The 19937-nt window shown below is 43.1% G+C and overlaps 2 long non-coding RNA genes across 3 annotated transcripts in view; one reads left to right on the top strand and one right to left on the bottom strand.

Moving 5' to 3' along the window:
- Nucleotides 1-6807, bottom strand: part of LOC141078348 (uncharacterized) — a 52078-nt gene extending 45271 nt beyond the window's left edge. For both annotated transcript variants that reach the window (XR_012227819.1, XR_012227820.1), the window contains exon 1: nucleotides 6591-6807. This is a non-coding gene — a long non-coding RNA (uncharacterized lncRNA). The remainder of the gene's footprint in view (nucleotides 1-6590) is intronic.
- Nucleotides 6808-8789: 1982 nt separating this feature from the next.
- LOC141078338 (uncharacterized) lies at nucleotides 8790-19676 on the top strand. The gene is made up of 3 exons (XR_012227816.1): nucleotides 8790-8876; nucleotides 9304-9413; nucleotides 19173-19676. It is a non-coding gene; the product is annotated as an uncharacterized lncRNA (long non-coding RNA).
- Nucleotides 19677-19937: the final 261 nt, after the last annotated feature.

Genomic DNA, 19937 nt, shown 5'->3' with positions numbered 1-19937 from the left:
ACTACATACATGCTACATACATACTACATGCATGCTACATACATACTACATGCTACATACATACTACATGCTACATACATACTACATGCATGCTACATACATACTACATATATACTACATGCATGCTACATACATACTACATGCTACATACATACTACATGCTACATACATACTACATATATACTACATACATACTACATACATGCTACATACATACTACATACATACTACATACATACTACATGCTACATACATACCACATATATACTACATACATACAATACATTCATACAATACATACATAGACATACAGTACATATAACATAGAGTAACATACTTACCAATACTTGTCACATTGTTCCCCGAAGCCATTGTCTTTTCCGGAATAAATATTAACATAACAAACCACAAAAATACTCACCCAAGATCCGAAGCAGTCCACGAGTGTGTCCCACGACGATCTTGGGTAGAGAACTGCAGCATCAGATGATGCTGCCGTTCTCTACGGGCTGCAGGAATCCAATGACGGAAGGTAGGTATCCTTCCGCACTGTATTCCTCCGCCACTTAAAAAAAAAAAAGTCCCTAGTCTCACTTTATGCCATTGCTGCGTGGGAATTTCCCACACAGCAATGGCATAAAGTGAGACTAGGGACTTTTTTTTTTTTTAAGTGGCGGAGGAATACAGTGCGGAAGGATACCTACCTTCCGTCATTGGATTCCTGCAGCCCGTAGAGAACGGCAGCATCATCTGATGCTGCAGTTCTCTACCCAAGATCGTCGTGGGACACACTCGTGGACTGCTTCGGATCGTGGGTGAGTATTTTTGTGGTTTGTTATGTTAATATTTATTCCGGAAAAGACAATGGCTTCGGGGAACAATGTGACAAGTATTGGTAAGTATGTTACTCTATGTTATATGTACTGTATGTCTATGTATGTATTGTATGAATGTATTGTATGTATGTAGTATATATGTGGCATGTATGTAGCATGTAGTATGTATGTAGTATGTATGTAGCATGCATGTAGCATGCAGTATGTATGTAGCATGCATGTAGTATATATGTAGTATGTATGTGGCATGTATGTAGCATGTAGTATGTATGTAGCATGCATGTAGTATATATGTAGTATGTATGTAGCATGTAGTATGTAGCATGCATGTAGTATATATGTAGTATGTATGTAGCATGTAGTATGTAGCATGCATGTAGTATATATGTAGTATGTATGTAGCATGTATGTAGCATGCATGTAGTATATATGTAGTATGTATGTAGCATGTAGTATGTATGTAGCATGCATGTAGTATGTATGTAGCATGCATGTAGTATGTATATGGTATGTATGTAGCATGTAGTATGTATGTAGCATGCATGTAGTATATATGTGTTATGTATGTGGTATGTATGTAGCATGCATGTAGCATGCATGTAGTATGTATGTAGTATGTATGTAGTATATATGTAGTATGTATGTAGCATGTAGTATGTATGTAGCATGCATGTAGCATGCAGTATGTATGTAGCATGCATGTAGTATATATGTAGTATGTATGTAGCATGTAGTATGTAGCATGCATGTAGTATATACTGTATGTAGCATGTAGTATGTAGCATGTAGTATGTATGTAGCATGCATGTAGTATATATGTGTTATGTATGTAGCATGCATGTAGCATGCATGTAGTATATATGTGGTATGTATGTAGCATGCAGTATGTATGTAGCATGCATGTAGTATATATGTAGTATGTATGTTGCATGTAGTATTTATGTAGTATGAATGTAGCATGTATGTAGTATGTAGTATGAATGTAGCATGTATGTAGTATGCATGTTGTATGTATGTAGCATGTAATTTTTTTTTTTTTTTTTTTTTTTTTACATTTAACACATTAGCCGGATGATGGGACTACTACTGTCCCATCATTGGCTAATGTGTCAATCACTGTCATGGTAGCAGGCATCGCCCGATGGGACTTGTAGTCCCATCGGACGATGCCTGCACAGACCACCGGCAGGCCGGCACAGCCCCACCGGCAGGCCGGCACAGCCCCCCGGCAGGCCGGCACAGCCCCCCGGAGCCTGCACAGACCACCGGCAGGCCGACACAGACCACCGGAGCCTGCACAGACCCCCTGGCAGGCCGGCACAGCCCCCCGAAAGGCCCGTACAGACCCCCGAGAGGCTGTACAAGGGCAGGAAAGGGTTTTTCTTATTCCGATACCGGAAGTCCCATAGACTTGAATGGGACTTCCGGTATCGGAATCGGCGATACCGATACTTTTTTTAAAGATCGGCCGATACCATCCGATACGATACTTTGAAGTATCGGACGGTATCGCTCAACTCTAGTCATAAACTATAGATAGCCCAAAGAATAGATGGCCACCTGTAACTCATATACATGTTTCTAGACTAACAAAGGAGGGCCAAAGGACCTCATTCTCCTAAAATGTATGGGGAACACTGTGTTCTACCGCTATTTGTTATGGAAACTACATGCAGACAGTCACATACAGGCAAGCATTTCTGTGACTAGATGGTTGGGGGCCACACAAAAAGGCATAGCGGGCCATTTGTGGCCCCTGGACCACAGATTGCGCACCCCTGATCTACTAGATACGCAGGAAAAAATGGTCACATTTTCATTTGTTTAAAACAAGACAAGCAAGTCAAATGGAAATCTGGCATGAATATCATGGTGTCTATGTATGTGTCGATGGACAGGAAGGACTAGGCTGCAGATTATTGTGTAGGTCACTAAAGGTAGTGTCACACTTAGCGATGCACCAGCGATCCCGACAACGATATGACGCGGTCAGGATCGCTGGTGCATGGCTAAGTGGTCACTAGTGAGCTGCCAAACAGGCAGATCTCACAGCGACATAGCAGCGGTCAGTGGTCGCTACTTAGGCCTCTTTCACACTTCAGTTTTTTGCATCAGTCAAAATCCGCCAAAAGGACGGATGCTGGATCCGTTCTAGAACTGATGACAACGGATGCCACCCATCCGTTTTTTTTGACGGATCCGACAAATGAAGAATTTTAAAGGAATCGCAGCCTGGAAAAGGGGAGAGAGAGAGAGAGAGAGAGAGAGAGAGAGAGAGAGAGAGAGAGGATCCGCCAGAGGAAAAAACGTTGCAAGCTCCGTTTTCAAATCTTTGAGGATGGTGACGGACAGCAACTTTTGGCGGATCCTCAAAGAAAACGGATGCAACGGACGGCAATCCGTCACAATCCGCCATTAATGGAAGTCAATGGGGAAAAAACGGATCCTCAAAAGAAAACTGAGGATCTGTTTTTTTTTTCAAAACCTGGCGGATTGTGACTGATTGCAAAAAACTGAAGTGTGAAAGAGGCCTTACCTGTCAGACGAGGCGATGAAGACGTCCTCCCGCTCGCGTCCATGCATCGCTCGTCGCCACAGCAGGAAGCCCAGCAGGAAGCTGACGACGAGAAACGGCCCAGGCCATTCTCACCCGATCAGCGATAATCAGCGGGGGAGCCAGTCGGAGGTAGGTATCACACATAGCGATATCGCTAGCAATATCGCTATAATGTCACAAAACCAGTGACGTTATAGCGATATTGCTAGCGATATCGCTTAGTGTGACGGGCCCTTTAGTTCACTGCTGCTAAACTGGTAGATCACCTGACAAAGCCAAAATGATCCATCTTCTTACACACATACAGCATATAAATGGAGCAAATGTTAACATGAACATTTTAATGTTACAGTGTGCTACATCTGTATGTCTCGGTCTGTAAAATGAAGATAAGTCTAAGGGGCACTGATCAGCAGCTATGCCAGAGTAGAGGCCCACAGGCTTGGCAACACTACCTGGAAAAAGGTATGCAGATTAGCTCTTACCCACAAACCCAACCAACCTATATCCTCTTCTCCACTGCAGAGACTCAAGAACGCGTGCATCCTTTAATATTAGGCTTAATATTAGGTTATTGGCCCAATTACGTCAATTCTGATCACTTTTATCCTTTGTTGAATTATTTTGATCTTTCTGTCTTTTGTCTATTTGAACACTACAAAATGACAGCCGCACATATATGCAGATGTGTAGAATTATAGATTCATTTACACAGACCAGTAATGGTTATGATTTACTTGATCCAATAGATCAGTGAAAAACAGTAGATCATGTCGCTTTTAAAAGTATCATTATTGGTGGTGGCACAATCAGTAAATGATGTAATTTGCAGTGACAGTCACACTTACAGAAGGCATTCCTTTCAGACGGCAATGACACTCCTCTTCCAGCAGAAATAACCATCAGACTCTCGCTGTGTGACCTTCAAATCATTAGTTGTTTGTCTGTATTTTAAATTAAAGGGATCCCGACAGCTGATACAAGCTGCCCAATCTGTGGGTAGCATGTATCAGACACTGGCTGCATGAACTCTCAAACACTGCAGGCTTCCAGTGAAAAACATACTGCAAAAAGCTTCTGGGGACCGAGACCACACTGTAGACTAGTCGAACAGGCGGGCCACCAGCAGCTACTCCCGCCTGCTGCCCTGGAGTGACAGGTCTCTGTCTATACGGCAGCTAGGCAGCTTGCATTGTGCAGTATGTATCAGCTGACAGGTTCACTTTAAGTTTTCAAATACAAAGAGTCCTTTACATATATATCTTGGTATGGTCATTAGTACCCAAAAAGAAAGTCACCTCCGAGTTCTTCCATAATAATCTTTAGTTTTATTGTAGGCTGACAAAAAAACAACCGAAAGATTCAAATGACTTTTTAGATGTGTGGAACGCCCAAAGGATGCAAATTGCGTCTTCAGAGAGGAGGACGTTTGAACTCTAATGCCACTTATTGGGGTAGCAATCCTAAAAGTCAGTAACCACCCTTTAAACAGATATACAGATTGAAGAAAGAGGAAGGGGACTTGAAGTCTATAGCGCCACCTGTTGGAAACAGCAATCCTACAAGTCACTATTTACCCTTTAACAAATTTTGCCATATGACTTAGGATAAAAACCAAATCTCAATTTGCAGACACGGTGTTTCAGGGTATTGCTCCTCATCAGTGCAAAGTATGAGAAATGATTTGGCTAGGTGAGAGACCCCTGTCTGATTTTAGATTTTAGTGATCTTTAAAAGTTCCAGGCAACATATACTTGTCTGATAGAGACTCCCACACATCCTTCATGGTAATTTTCAAATGTTGACATTTATTAGAGTCTTGCCAAAAATATATTATCGCTACCATTGATTTATGTACCGGGATATCTGATGATTACATAGACAGGCTCAAAGGATATTTATTCAGTCTGTGTGAACTGCTTGTTCCTCAGTATCTACGGTTCTCTCTGTGCAGCTAAGCTTGCCCGCCACGATTGCCTTACCGGTTGCAACCTCTGAACTAAAAGCCTAGGGCTTCCAGAGCTGAGCATATTTCTCCTGTATAAAAGATGTAAAAATTAGACCCTGTATGGTTCTACTAAGCTGAATTTAGATTGTCACAGCACTTTACAATCATTTTAGATTTGGAAGAAGAACCATGGGCATCCAGGTGTATATGTATTACTGCAAACCTTAGATGAAGTACCTGTAGTGTGGTCCAGGATGCTGAATACTTTTTCGGGCCGCGTGATACAAATTGATGATCCTGTATTTAGTCATGCTAAGATCTGGAAAGTCATCAAGAACAAATCCAGACTCTTGGAAAAATAACGATGACATTTGTAGTAATTAGCAATAATTTATTTAGATTTTCAATATTTATATTTATTTACATTTTTTATTTGAAGAATAATTGTCATTAGAAAAATGTCTAAATCCCTGTAGTAAAAAAATGTGAAGCCTTATTATACCAGATGCTAGTTTCCAGATGTTAACAACAAGCAAAAGTATTTCAAACTGATCATAATTATATAAAGCTATAAAAAATAATAAATTAGAACAAGGAGACAAGAGGGAAACACATAGAAGCCAACAATCACTATGAAGGAGCTACGGAGTTCAGCGCCTGAGCTGCAGTGAAAAAATTCAAGAGCCTTACTAAAACCGGCCTCAACCTAAAAGTTAAAGGGTGTTAGTATTATGTTATAGGGAGTATGTTACCCCTGGGCTTCTGGCTAGTATTGGAGGATAAATAGATGGTTCATGATACTAGAGGATCCAAATATATTGCAATATCTGGTTGAGTCTGCAGCAAAAAAAAAACAAAGCATGGAAGAGAAATCACCTTTCAACAGGACAATGATCCTGACCATTTGATGCCAGATCATTCAGCATTATGTCAGCCGTCACGACCCGTCAACAGAGCAGCCTGGAAGAGATGCTCTGTTGATGTGAGGTCAAATGAAGGAGCAGAATCGCCGTCAGGAGCAGTTCATGACCGCTCTGATTCGGTGAGGGGCAGAACAGGCAGGTTGTTATCAACTCCTGCCTATTAGTTCTTAGCTCCATGATAATATATACTATATATATGTATATATAGAGACAAAAAAGAACACAGCAGCACATGTGCATGAATCTAGGCCATGTGAAAACACATTAAAAACATTCAATTTAGCAAAATTTTCCAAAAATTTTTTTACAAAAACTTTTTTACTTACAGTAATAGATGAAAAAATGAAGGTTCTTAGCGCACAAATTGGCCAATTCATGCATGCCCATCAATCACGGCAAGGTGACCTCCCTCTGATGGGTCCCTGCTCTACACTACAAGCCACTTCCGGGCCACCAGCCTACAATTTTGGATAAACATGTCACTACTGGGCTCAGCCTACAATTTATGGGCTGGTAGAGCTGATTGCGGCACCTGCAAGGCCAAATGGGAGGGGTGCAAGATCAGACTGGAGGAAGCCAGCATCCAGTATAACTTAAATAAGCCAAAAAAACTGATCAGCACCTCCTAGTGTGAACACATATATATAATAGCCCTGTATTAACCCTTTAAGATCCTCACATGCATTAAGCTGGCCATACACATTACAAGGCTCTCGTTCGGCCGACAGCCATCTGAGCCATCTTTCCCATACACAGTGCTCAATCACTTGGGCACTACTCAGCTATTTATATTTTTTTTTTATAAAAAATCAGCCAACAGACACCTAAGGCTGTGTGCACACGCTGCGGATTAGGTGCGGATTCATCCGCGCGGATTTTGTAAAATCCGCAGGTGAAACTGCAGGTCAAAAGACCTGCGGTTTTACCTGCGGATTGCTCTGCGGTTTTGCCCTGCGGTTTTCCATCTCCTCAAATGGAGGAGATGGCAAACCGCAAGAGAATCCGCAGAAAGAATTGACATGTCAATTCTTTCTGCGGATTGAAAACCGCAGATAATCCGCGCGGAAAATTCCGCACCGTCTGCATTGCGTTTTTTGATTCCCATAGGGAATCATGGTACTGTACACCGCAGCACAAACTGCTGCGGGTCCGCAGCGGCCAATACCGCTGCGGAACCGCAGCAAATTCCGCAGCGTGTGCACACAGCCTAAGACATCAGTTTATCTCTGGAATAATAAAGCCATTAGTAGTCCATGATTTGACATGCCTGATCAACATCTCCCCCATAATCAGTTGACTGGCATCCCAATATAAATTAGAGTGTTGGCCTAACCCATCAATATCGGCGGGTTCCAGCCAACATTAGTCTAATGCATATGGATGCCTTTACACTAAAGTCAGACAAACCCTCCGATATCAACCAGTATGATGTGTATTTGGGCCTCCCCATTCTCCAGCCCAAATAATGTTGGAGGAGAGATGAGTCCGACTGTTGGAATTCTGGCAGCAGGTATCTCATAGAGAACACATGAGTGCTTTTCTGAATAAATGGGGGATTTAGGAGAGATTGTTGCCAGCTGTCCAATTGTTTGATCGACAATAATCTACTGTGTATGGAGCCTTTAGAAGCAATGCTCCTAAGGGAGAATGCCTCCATATATGTGGCATCTGATAGCATGTTACACTGTTTTGTGATAAATTGTTAGAAAATCTGATATAAAATAAAATATATAAAACTGTATGCCTCTACATGAAATTGGAGACACATAGAGTACAATAGAAGTTTGAACCCCCTTATAAGACCACTTGTATGAATGTATACAAAATAGCCATAACCTGTTTACTAAGTCCAGACAAATCTGTTGACTTTTAGGCTGTGTGCCCACGTTAGCGTTTTTAAACGCTCAGAAAACCGGACTCCTTCCCAGAAAACAGTTTTATTTCCGCGTGTTTTTTGTACGATTTTTGCACAAAAACCGCGCGTTTTTGATGCGTTTTTTTCAGCGCGTTTTCTGGGAACATTGGAAATAGCTAAAAACGCGGAGCTATGCGGAAAATAATGAGCATGGAGCGTTTTTAGCCGCTAAGCGTTTTCTGAGCGGAAACAAACGCATGCATTGGCACAAAAAGCCAAAAATGCATTAAATTTAATGGGAAGCTTCTTTTAAGAGTTTCTGAAGCGTCTGATCCAGCACAAACGCTTCAAAAACGCTTAAAAAAGTGCAACGTGGGCACACAGCCTTGGGGAGTTGAAAGCTGAACCCACGTAGAAAAGTGTATGTGTGCATTGCGCCAAGAAAAAAAAGGAAAAGTGTGTAGGCGAGCCATGCGCCGTTTTTTAGACTTGATGAGACACATTTTACAGATGGTGTTTGTGCACAGTCTTGTCTGTAAGGCTCAGTATAAAGAAATAGCTGCGCTGGTTAAGAAAAAACACATTGGATGAGAAAACATTATTACGTGCTGTCCATTTGATAAGCCTCGACATTCCAACTTAATTTCCTTGCATCCAAGGTCCAGGATGATTGCAAAGTCATGTGTTTCAAGCCGCTGAGTAATTTCCTAAACAGAATTAACTCCTCACGCAGAGACACGCTCATTTCTTCAATCAGGTAATAAAAAGAAGAAATTTAGTCCTGGTGATTGAACTAATATATAAACACATGTATTTATTATAGGTATACTTAGTGTCAATTAGGAAATCTCTTTAGAAGACCAGATATGATTTTTATTTCTTACATGTGCAATATTTGCAATATGCAGTGTATGTGAAGGGTCTGTTAATTCATTCCAAAGATGTATTAAAAGTAGTGAACCACATTGAAATTGATTGATATCAACATCATAATAATTGTGTTTGCAATAAGCCTTTAAGTACTATATGTAGAGGTAACTAAGTATAAGGGACTCCTGAGCTAGCCAACCCATTAATTACATGAAATAATACATTTCAAGTACTCATTAGTGCAATTTCGTATACCATGACCCTTAGCTTACATGACCAAAAACAAACACTTTTTCTTTGTTCCTGAAATTTAGACTGCGCTACAAACGCTTTTCTTTATGAGAAATTGGATCTGAGCTGGCTCTACATAATCTAAAGTTTAAGAGGACATCACAACTGTTCCTTGATGGAAGGGAAGGATTAGGTAGGTTGGATTTCAATAAGTCCATTCAGTTGTTTTCCTGAGAGATAAGCCTGGAGATAAAACACCTCTGGCAGCAGGTTATGCCTCTACCTATTAAAATAAACATGCATGCTTGAAAGATCCGAGCAAGCATATTTTTAGGGAATAGTGAAGGGTTCTTGTCAGTTGAAAAGCCATCTTTATACAGTATATACCCAATATTGTGCATTACTTTGCTAAGGTTTTAGGTAGGTTTGGGAAAAAATTATTAAAAGTAAGAATGATTTAAAAAATAGTTGTGTTTAATAGCGTATTTTTATCAATAAATAAAATCCAAAGAGAATGAACAAAAGAGAGATCTAAATCAAATCAATATTTGGTGTGACCACCTTCTCCTTCAAAACAGCATCAAAGCATCAATTTTTCTTTATCATAGAGTTGCACACAGTTTTTTTTAAGGTACTCTGTTGATAGGTTGTTCCAAAAAACGCACCATTAGCACAACATGTGCGGATTCCATTATGTTTCCATGGGATGCTTTTCTTAAGCGTTTCAGCAGCATAAACGCGCGTCTAAAAGCGCTGCGGAAACGCTTAAAAAACGCAACGTGGGCACACAGCCTAAAAATTACAAAAAGGAAAATGGACTGATGCAAAACTTTTGGCACCCTTGTAGATTTGTGTGCTCAGATAACTTTGAGCAAGATTTCAGACCTCATTTAGCCTGTTAGGGTTCACTATCATCATTAGGAAAGGCCAGGGGATGCAGCTTTCCCAGCTTTATAAAAACCCAGCCTCCTCTAACCTTGTACCAAAAAACAGTCACCATGGGTTCTTATAAGCATCTGTCTAGCACTCTGAAAATGAAAATAGTGGAAGCCCACAAAGCAGAAGGCTATAAGAAGATAGGAAAGCATTTTCAAATTGCCCTTTCCTCAGTTTGAAATGTAATTAAGAAATGGTGGTTGACAGGAAAAGTGAAACTTTTCAACCTTTTCTCATATATCATGCTTCAAACATAAAGATACCAAATGCAAATTTTTGGTAAATAATCAACAACAAGTGGAACACAATTGTGAAGTTGAGCAAAATTTATTGGTTATTTAAAATTTTTGCGGAAATTCAAAAACTGAAAAGTGGGGCGTGCAATATTATTCGGCCCCTTTACTTTCACTGCAACAAACTCACTCCAGAAGTTCATTGTGGATCTCTGAATGATCCAATGTTGTCCTAAATGACTAATGATGATAAATATAATCCACCTGTGTGTAATCAAGTCTCCGTATAAATGCACCTGCTCTGTGATAGTCTCAGGGTTCTGTTTGATGCAAAGAGAGCATCATGAAGACCAAGGAACACAACAGGCAGGTCCGTGATACTTTTGTGGAGAAGTTTAAAGCTGGATTTGGATACAAAATGATTTCCAAAACTTTAAACATCCCAAGAAGCACTGTGCAGGCGATCATATTGAAAAGGAAGGAGTATCATACCACTGAAAATCTACCAAGACCCGGCCGCCCCTATAAACTTTCAAAGTCCATAGGACAACAATCAGTCATACACTGCACAAATCTGGCCTTTATGGAAGAGTGGCAAGAATAAAGCCATTTCTCAAAGATATCCATAAAAAGTGTTGTTTAAAAATTGCAACAAGCCACCTGGGAGACACACCAAACATGTGGAAGAAGGTGCTCTGGTCAGATGAAACCAAATTCAAACCTTTTGTCAACAATGCCAAACGATATGTTTGGTGTAAAGGCAACACAGCTCATCACCCTGAACACAAAATCCCCACTGTCAAACATGGTGGAGGCAGCATGATAGTTTGGGCCTGCTTTTCTTCAGCAGGGACAGGGAAGATGGTTAAAATTGATGGGAAGATGGATGGAGCCAAATACAGGACCATTCTTGAAGAAAACCTGCTGGAGTCTGCAAAAAACCTGAGACTGGGATGGATATTTGTCTTCCAACAAGACAATGATTCCAAATATAAAGCAAAATCTACAATGGAATGGTTCACAAATAAACATATCCAGGTGTTAGAATGGCCAAGTCAAAGTCCAGACCTGAATCCAATCGAGAATCTGTGGAAAGAGCTGAAAACTGCTGTTCACAAACGATCTCCATCAAGCCTCACTGAGCTTGAGCTGTTTGCCAAGGAAGAATGGGCAAGAATTTCAGTCTCTCGATGTACAAAACTGATAGAGACATACCCCAAGCGACTTGCAGCTGTAATTGCAGCAAAAGGTGGTGCAACAAAGTATTAAGTTAAAGAGGCCGAATAATATTGCACGCCCCACTTTTCAGTTTTTGAATTTCCACAAAAATGTAAAATAACCAATAAATTTCATTCAACTTCACAATTGTGTCCCACTTGTTGTTGATTCTTCACCAAAAATTTACATTTGGTATCTTTATGTTTGAAGCATGATATGTGGGAAAAGGTTGAAAAGTTCCAGGGGGCCGAATACTTTCGCAAGAAACTGTATATACTGTATGGAGAAGTCGAGCCAGAAGTAGTCTTCATGGAAGACTTGTGGCCGAAAAGCCATACCTTTGACATGAAAAGAAGCAAAGTGACTCAACTATCCATATAAGCACAAAATAGAAAAATGTCAGCAGATGCTCTGCGGTTTTGATTCAAAATTTTAAATAATTGGCAGAAACAAAAGAGAGTTTGTTTTCAAAAGGATTGGTGAACGGTACACTAATGAATGCCTGCAGGCAACAGGGAAGCATGGTGGAAGTTCCTTGCAAGTTTAGGATTGCATTTCAGCAAGTGGAGTTGGGCATTGGTCAATGATAATGCTGTTCTGTATACTGAGAAATATAGACAGATAATTATCGATCATGGAGTACCATCACGAAAGCATCTAATTGTTTCCAAGTTTATCCTGTTGCTGGACAATGACCACAAATATATAGCCAATGTCATTAAGTACTCTCTTCAGCATAATGAAGAACAAGGAGTCCTTGAAGTGATGAAATGGCCCCAAAAAGCCTTGATCTCAACATCATCAATTCTCTCTTTGATTACATGTAGAGACAGAAGGATTTGCACAAACCTACATCCACAGAAGATCTGTGGCTAGTTCTCCAAGATGTTTGGAACAACCTCTCTGAAAGGTTCCTTCAAGAATTGTGTTTTTGTCATGATCCAGGAAGGGGTTTTGTCTTTGGCCCGTCATGGTCAGACAGGGGTTAATTGCTTCTGCCTCTCTCTGGCAGAGGGTGGCTATTTAGTGGCCAATCAACCTAGGTCCGGTGTCAGTTATACTCCTGCCCTCGGCTGAGTTAGTTGACCCCTTGCGTACGTGTGCCTAGTGCCTGATAACTTGTTGCTTGTTTGGTTTTGATCCGGTTCCATCCCTGTTACGAGTTCTGCCTGTCCCTCTTGTACTGCGCTACCCTCTCTGTGTATGACTCTCTGCCTGTGACTTGACTACTTTCTGCTAATCCCTCTGGTACTGCGCCGCCCTCTACGTGTATGACCTCTACTTGTCTGACCTGAGTTTCCCTCTCCTTTACTACAGTATCCCTGTAGTAAGTATATTACATCATCTGCTGCAGCAGTAGGATGCTAAGCCCCACCCCCTGCAGTCACATGAGCGTAGGTCCTTGTACTCTTTACTACTTTCAGCGTCGCAGGTCCTGTCTGCCTGAACTTTCCCTGCAGTATCGGACCCCGGGCCCTCCCGTAGTGTGGGTAAGTCACCCTGCTCAGCCGTGGCAGCTTGCCGACGCTGACAGGATCCTGACATTATAACTGACCGTTACCTTTTTTTTTTTCCTCCTGTGTGTGATGGATCCTATGCATGCTCTTTCTGAGCAGGTAAGGCACCTGACTCAGATGTCTCAGAAACTCATTGGGGAACAACGAGTCCTGGTTCAGTCTCAGCAGCTGATCGCTGACACTGTGCAGGGGGCTTTATCATCGGGGGCTCAGGATGTTACACAAGTTTCCCCTGAGTCCCCGGTTAAATTGCCGGATACCTTTTCTGGAGATAAAAAGGAATTGAAAGTTTTCAAACAGGGCTGTAAGCTTTTCTTTCTCATTAAGACTGCACTCTTCTGGGGATGAAAGTCAGAGAGTGGGGGTCATTATGTCTCTGTTAAGGGGAGCCCCCCAGGCCTGGGCTTTCTCCCTTCCTACCTCTGCCCCTGAGCGTATGTCAGTGGATGCATTTTTTTGAGGCCCTGGGGCATATTTATGATGAGCCTGATCGGGTGCGTATGGCTGAGGACATGGTGATGAGTGTATGTCAGGGGAAGCACTCAGCCGAGTGGTTTTGCTCAGAGTTCAGACGCTGGGCTGCTAAGGTCTTTTGGGATGATGCCGCCCTCTGGGGCTTGTTCCGGAGAGGCCTGTCTGAACATCTGAAAGATGCCTTGGCACTTCGCCCTCTGCCTGATTCTCTGGAGGATGCTATGACACAGGCCATCCGAATGGATCGCAGGCTACGGGCGAGAGGAGTGATGCAGATTGAGACCCCGTTATTCTCCCGAGGAAGGGGAGCCAGTCATACATTGGAGACCATGGAGATGGGAACCATCGACCTCAAAGAGAAAGAAAGGAGACGACGGCACTTAGGAAAACTGTGTTTTTACTGTGGTGATTCTGGACATTGGAAAAAGGATTGTCCCTCCTGCCCACCGACTAACAAGCGGCTGAGTCTGGGTGATCATCTTGGAGGTCACTCAGACTCTCAGGTACCCCTTTCTTCATTTTCTAAGATACTGTTAAAGGTGGAACTTGGTGTTAAGAACTGCTTTTTCCCTACTTCGGCTTTTGTGGACTGTGGGTCATCCTTGAACCTGATTGACTCCAAGCTGGTTGCCAGCTGTAGATTAGGGACAGTTAGGTTGGAGACTCCTATAAAAATAATGGCCATTGATTCTACACCTCTCACCAAGGACGGTCTCCATTTTGTTTCTGAAGAATTCACCCTCAGGGTGGGGGCCCTTCACCAGGAGCGTATGTCATGTTTTGTTTTGGATAACCTCTCTGCTGGCCTGGTGTTAGGGTTTCCCTTTGTCATGATCCATGCAGGATCATGACAGATAAAATGCACTAGTAACCTTTTTTTTTTTCCTTAAGCTGTGTGCTTAAGTTTGGTTTTGCCCCCGGTGGCCATTAGAATTATTACACAGTGGTGTCTTTTGTTCTAGTTTGCCCCCAGTGGTGGTGAGCATTATTGCACATGATTATAAAGCAGGTGTGATTGCTCTGGCTCTGCTATAAAAGAGTGTCAGGTGTTGCAATCACTGTTGTTGAAAGTGTTCATTTCAACCATCCTTGGTGGAGGAAGGAGCTAGAGAGAGTTCCTTGCAGCACAGTCAGAGTCCTGGTTGGAAGGAGTCACTGAGGGGATTTCCTTGCAGCTCTGACAGAGCTTGGTGGCAGCTATTCAGGAGGAAAGCTGCATCCTGGTGGTGCACTCTGTTGCTGGGAGCAAGAGCAACAGAGCAAAGCTAAATGGTGTTTCCCTGTTTGTATTTTTCCCTGGTGTGTATTAGTACAGCGGTGGGGCCAGTGCCTACACCACCCAGCTCCCTAGCAAGGGATAGGTGTAGGATGTGCTAGGGTGACAGGTATCCTGATCGGCGCCTGGTGCGGAACCGGCCTAGGGAATGTTAGGAGTGTGAGGGACACTGACTCAGGGAGTGCAGGAGGTCTCCACGTTCTGTTCCCTATCGCAGGGCCCACCGTTGTAACTGTTTCCCCTTCCCCCGTGTTTTGTTGTTTTAGTTATCGGCCTGCAGGCCATGTCTCACAGGACAGTTTCACGTGCCGTGTCTTGTTGTTTCAGTTACCGGCCTGCGGGCCGTGTCACACAGGACTGATCCACGTGACACCCTGGTTGCAACGGCATAACCCGATTATTGACAGGGGTTCCCGGGATATTGTTAAATGGGGGCCTAATTGTTCTGAAAGATGTCTTGCTAATGTGTCTGTGTCGTCCATTGGTCTGGAAGGTATTCCGGAGTACCTGAAGGACTATACGGACGTTTTCTCCGAAAAAGAGGCTGAAGTTTTACCACCACACCGCCCATTTGATTGTGCCATTGACCTGGTTCCAGGTGCTAAATTGCCCAAGGCCCGCTTGTATAAACTCTCGGGTCCCGTAAAGGACACATTCGTCCTTCTGTCTCTCCTGTGACAGCGGGGTTCTTTTTCGTAAAGAAAAAAGACGGTGGTTTGCGCCAATGCCTCAATTTTCGAGAGTTAAATAAGATAACTGTGAGAAATACTTACCCCCTCCTATTTATTCCTGATTTGTACAACCAGTTGTCTGGGGCTAAGTGGTTTTCGAAATTGGATCTACGGGGAGCATATAACCTTATCCGGGTCCGGGAGGGAGATGAATGGAAAACTGCTTTTCTCACTTATGAAGGGTTGTTTGAGAACTTGGTCATGCCTTTCAGTCTGACCAATGCTCCAGCAGTCTTCCAAAATTTCATCAATCATGTGTTCTCTGATTTTATTGGGCGTTTTATGGTTGTGTATTTGGATGACATACTTTTCTACTCACCTGATAAACAGGCTCACATTGGTCATATTCGGGCAGTTCTCCAAAGGCTCCGGGAGAACTGTCTCTTTGCTAAGCTTGAGAAATGTTTATGTTTTGTTCAGAAACTGTCTTTTCTGGGATTCATTGTGCCTGCTGAGGGGTATCACATGGATCCTAATAAGGTGCAGGCCATTGTCGATTGGGTTCAACCTTGTGAGTTGAAGGCTCTGCAGCGTTTCCTAGGATCCGCTAATTATCTCAAGTTTATAAGGGTGTTTTCACAGGTAGTTAAACCTCTCACAGATATGACTCAAAAGGGGGCCGATATCAAGAATTGGTCAGCCACAGCAATGGCGGCGTTTCAGTTTTTAAAAAAAATGTTTCATGTCTGCTCCGGTTCTTATTCAACCGGACCCGTCTGAACCATTTATTGTTGAGGTGGATGCCTCAGAGGTGGGGGTGGGGGTGGTGTTGTCCCAAGGACCCGCCACTTTGACTAATTTGAGACTCTGTGCCTTTTTCTCTAAGAAATTCTCCCCTGCGGAGAGAAACTAAGATGTTGGGAATCGAGAACTTCGGGCTGTGAAGTTGGCCTTTGAAAAATTCAGGCATTTTTTGGAGGGGGCTGTCCATCCTATTACCGTGGTTACGAACCACAAGAACCTAGCTTACATTGAGTCAGATAAAAGTTTGACTCCTAGACAGGCTAGATGGTCACTTTTTTTTCCCGATTCCAGTTCTCCATCACTTTTCGGCCAGGATCCAAAAATGTCAGAGCTGATGCCTTGTCATGCAGTCTGGATCCGGTGTCCCCCCCCGAACCTCCATCCTCCATTCTTCAGCCTGGGGTGGTGGTGGCAGGTATTTCTAATGTGTTGGAGCGGGAGATTCGGGAAGCTCAGTCTCTTGCCCCTCCGGCTAAGCCGGTGGATAAACTTTTTGTACCAGTTCAATTTCGTCTCAGGGTCCTTCGGGAGTTCCACGACTCAGTTCTGGGTGGACATCCAGGGATCTCGGCTACCCGGAAGGCCATCGCTAGGATATTCTGGTGGTCTTCTTTAGCCTCTGATGTTGGGGAATTTGTGTCTGCTTGTGGTGTATGTGCCCATGTGAAAACCCCCCCATAGCCGGCCAAGGAATTGGTGCCACTGCCAATTCCTGATAGACCATGGACCCATATGTCCATGGATTTCATCACCAATCTTCCCCCTTCCAAGGGTAATACCGTCATTTGGGTAGTGGTGGACAGGTTTAGTAAGCAGGCACATTTTGTACCCTTGGCGGCTTTACCTAATGTGGAAACATTGTCCAGATTGTTTGTTGAGCAAGTGGTGCGGTTGCATGGGGTACCCTTGAATGTGGTGTCTGATAGGGGGGTACAATTTGCTTCCAGATTTTGGAGGGCATTTTGTAAGAGGTTGGGTATTGGTCTGTCTTTTTCATCCGCTTATCATCCAGAGACTAATGGGCAGACTGAGCGGACCAATCAGTCTCTGGAGCAAATTCTGCCTTGCCTGTCCTCAGCCCGACAGGATGATTGGTGTACTGCATTATCTTTGGCCGAGTTTGCATTTATAAACCGCATTAACCAGTCTACGGGTAAATCCCCCTTTTTCTGCAACTATGGGTTTCATCCACATTTTGGAGAGTTCTCCCGTTTGGACTCTGGGTGTCCTGGGGTGGATGAGACTATCCAGCAGTTGGGGGAGGTATGGCGGGAGGTCCAAAGTAACATTACAAAGGTTCAGACTAAATATAATTTTTTTGCAGACAAAAAACGGTCCGTGGGGCCGGTGTTCCAGGTTGGGGATAAGGTATGGTTGTCTACCAAGAACATAAGGCTCAAGGTCCCCTCTGCGAAGCTTGGACCTAAATTTATTGGTCCCTATGAAATTACCGAAGCGGTTAATCCGGTGGCTTTTCGGTTGCGTCTCCTGCCGTCTCTACGGATCCCCAACATTTTCCATAGGGCACTTTTGAAACCTGTGGGGTCCTGTGGAGAGGGATCTTTGTCTTCCCCGTCACCGGTTTTGGTAGATGGGCAGTCTGAGTACGAGGTGGAATGAATTGTTGACTCTAGGTTGGTCCGTCGCACTCTTCAATATCTTGTGCATTGGAAAGGCTACGGTCCTGAGGACCGGTCGTGAGTTCCTGCCCGATCGGTTCATGCAGATTGGTTGGTCCGGGCCTTTCATGCCAGGTATCCTGAGAGACCTGGGGGTCCAGTGGCCCCCCCGTTGAGAGGGGGGTACTGTCATGATCCAGGAAGGGGTTTTGTCTTTGGCCCATCCTGGTCAGACAGGGGTTAATTGCTTCTGCCTCTCTCTGGCAGAGGGCGGCTATTTAGTGGCTACTCGACATAGGTCCGGTGTCAGTTATACTCCTGCCCTCGGCTGAGTTAGTTGACCCCTTGTGTACGTGTGCCTTGTGCCTGATAACTTGTTGCTTGTTTGTTTTTGATCCGGTTCCATCCCTGTTACGAGTTCTGCCTGTGCCTCTTGTACTGCGCTACCCTCTCTGTGTATGACTCTCTGCCTGTGACTTGACTACTCTCTGCTCGTCCCTCTGGTACTGCGCCGCCCTCTACGTGTATGACCTCTGCTTGTCTGACCTGAGTTTCCCTCTCCTTTACTACAGTATCCCTGTAGTAAGTATATTACATCATCTGCTGCATCAGTAGGACGCTACGCCCCACCCCCTGCAGTCACATGATCGTAGGTCCTTGTACTCTTAACTACTTTCAGCGTTGCAGGTCCTGTCTGCCTGAACTTTCCCTGCAGTATCGGACCCCGGGCTCTCCCGCAGTGTGGGTAAATCTCCCTGCTCAGCCGTGGCAGCTTGCCAACGCTGACAGGATCCTGACAGTTTTAATGTACCTATAAGACTTGGAGCTTTGATGATGTTTTGAAGGCAAAGGGTGATCATACTAAATATGGATTTATTTTAGATATATTTGATTCCCTGACTTTGCTTTCTGTTAATTTATTAAAATAAACTGTTAAACTACTATTCTTGAATTTATTCTTACTTTGCAGCATTTTCTACATACCTGCCTACAACTTTTGCACAATTCTGTGTGTAGCATCTGTAGTGTTCATATGATTTGCAGAGTGAATTCAGGGCCAAGATTATCTTGTATCAAGTTTTCTCTCACCTCTGGTAAAAGCGATGCGACAAAAACCCTCTGCTCCTAATACTTGCTTTTCTCTCCTAATCTGTTACTCTGAAGGGAACAAGCTCCTTAACGTTTCAATGTTGTTATTTTTCAGGTTCGCTATATATACAGAATAACACAAAAATGGCCATTTGGACATCCCACGAAATTACATATATCCACATGTGGTACAGTTTTCACTTCATCCGATCCGGATAGTCTCGATAGATTAATTAGAGCAGAAAAGCAGTGGGTGGCTATGTACAGTCACTATAGTGCTAAAATGAGTAAGAGAAAGAATTCTGACCATAGTAAATTGTAGCCATGTGAAAGACAACCTCAGTGACTACATTGTAGCTATCATCAGTCTTGTTTTGCATTTTGCCATACATTTTTTATACATTTTTATACTGTAGCTGGATCGTAAAAATGGTAAACTGCAAGTTCAACAGTCTGCTGTAGGCTCTGTGATATTCTAATATAAAACTAACACGTTATAAACTACACACAATTCACTCCAGGCTAAAACCAGTGTTCATTAAAATGAAATCAAAGGAACTAGGTAGAAAGATCCCAAAAATGAATGTCTAGACACATATTAAACATTTGATATAGTGGATTTTCTTCTTGTGGTGATGACGTTCTTAAAAGGAGGTCCTCCATCTTGAATATTCTGCGCAGCCACAGACATACCAGAGAAATGTTGGCCATGGAGTAACAGAAAAAGCCTGCCGTTTACAGAAGTCAATCGCGAATGCACACCATTGTTAGAAGTATATTTGCAACTATACAAAGCAAGTGAATATCTAGGGTCCAGTGTGACAAACAGAAATGCTTACTAACTGAGCAACAGATGGAAAAGTTGCCTTTTTTGCATAAT

This window comes from Dendrobates tinctorius, unplaced genomic scaffold (genome assembly GCF_039654945.1).
Source record: "Dendrobates tinctorius isolate UK_male_01 unplaced genomic scaffold, ASM3965494v1 ptg000016l, whole genome shotgun sequence".
NCBI lineage: Eukaryota > Metazoa > Chordata > Amphibia > Anura > Dendrobatidae > Dendrobates > Dendrobates tinctorius.
Note: the sequence above shows the minus strand (reverse complement) of the source record. Positions and strands in the feature narration are given on the sequence as shown.